The 1,736-nt window shown below is 46.5% G+C and overlaps 1 protein-coding gene across 1 annotated transcript in view; it reads right to left on the reverse strand.

Moving 5' to 3' along the window:
• Nucleotides 1–1,736, reverse strand: part of MFSD7 (major facilitator superfamily domain containing 7) — a 24,011-nt gene that overhangs the window by 20,854 nt on the left and 1,421 nt on the right.

The following is a 1,736-nucleotide window of genomic DNA, read 5'->3' on the forward strand; positions in this document are numbered from 1 at the left end:
TTTTTTTTTTTTTTTTTTTTTTTTTTTTTTTTTTTTTTTTTTTAAATCAGGAACATTTATGAGGAACTTTAGCATCAGCAAATATTTGATTACAACTTTTTATGTCAGCATACTTACCATTCCAGACCTTTGCCATAGCTTAGAAACAGTATTTCTACCTAGGATATTTACTAAGCACCCAGTTTTGAACTGGTGATGTTCTGGCTTGAGTTCATTCTGTGGGAAAAGAATACTGTGGACAGCCAGGAAGCTGGCAAGAGACCAAGCAGGCAAGCAACAGTACCAACTTTCAGGCCTACAAAGTTTCCAGCAACATGACTTTAGATCTCGTTATTCTTGCAGATGCATTAAAATGACCTTTTAAACAAATTCTTCAGTTTTCCTGTTAAGACTTCAGCAGAGTCAAAGTCTAGCAAGGGATCTTGGAAAGGTTTTTGCGAGCTTCCTTCACCCCTGCTGTCATTGTCCACTTCTAGCAGGTTGGTTTTCTTCCTGGTACATAATGTTCTTGTGAATTTAACTGCGAGCAAGCAATGGGGCTTGACACTGTTTTTCTGCAGGACACTTTTTTAGATTCTTAAAGGATACACTGATTTTCTTTTGAGAAGGCACATTCGTTTTTTTTAATTTTACATATACAGCCAAATTCTCACTGTTTTCCATTTCTGTACTCTTGCATCATGGAATACCTACTTTTCCTTCCCAGCATTTAAATGTTTGCAGTGCTGGATCTTGGCTGCCAGATAGTCTGTATATGCAGCATGATAATCTTCAGGAACATGAATAGTACCACATCAGTCTGATAATTATCAACAGTGCTCAACACACGAGTGATGTGGTTAGCAAAGATGTGGGCTTCCATCTTGCATACTTAAACTTGGTAAGGAGAAATTGTAGGTGTTTAATCACGATAATTACTGAACTTTGTTTTAGTGTGTTCAACAGGGGGAATGTGATCCCAAATCCTTCTTTTTCCAGGTCTTTCTGCATAAAGTATCTTCAGGCAATAAGAAGTTCATATACCAGTAGTGCAGTACCATTCTTATACTATCCTGTACGTGCAACAGATCCCAAGGAGGAAGGCTCCTTGCTTCTTCTTCTGACCCCACAAACCTGCTGTCACAGGCCAGCAACAGGAAAGAGCAAACTCTTTCTCGCCTACACGAGGCGGTTCAACACTGTTCTCTTGTTCTTAGGAGTGAAACATTTGACCTTCACAGATGTCGAATACTTTCTCTTCCCGCCCACAGCCTACGAAGTGGCCTCGGCTGTGCCCCAGAAGACATTTTGCTCCATCCATCCCGTCCCGGCTCGGAGCTGCGTTACTTCCTGCTGCGCTCTCCCAAATCACACACACGCTCCCGCCCCTGCCCGCCCCTCCTGTCACCTCCCTCTGCGCCCCAGATCCCACCGCTCGGAAAGGCAGGTCTGCAGGCCAGGGAAACAAAGCTCAAAAGGAAAAGCCTCCGATTCTGCCCCCAAGGCACTGCCAGGCTGCGGCGTGTCCGCGCTGTGCGGGTACAACCGAATCCCTGTGCTCCGAGGATGAGAGAAAGGGCACTAGGGCAGAGCCCTGAAGACGGCCTGGCTTCTTCTAGGGAGGCAGGAGCTGGTGTCGGCCCAGGTGAGCCCCGTCACCCCTCCCGCCCTCGCAGCAGCCCCCAGAGATGCTTTCCAGAGCTCCGGCCGGAGAGCGGGGCTGTGTGCCCTGCCCGCTCTGCCATTCGGGCTGTGTG

This window comes from Chaetura pelagica, unplaced genomic scaffold (genome assembly GCF_000747805.2).
Source record: "Chaetura pelagica isolate M959 unplaced genomic scaffold, ChaPel_1.0 scaffold241, whole genome shotgun sequence".
NCBI classification, from domain to species: Eukaryota; Metazoa; Chordata; class Aves; order Apodiformes; family Apodidae; genus Chaetura; species Chaetura pelagica.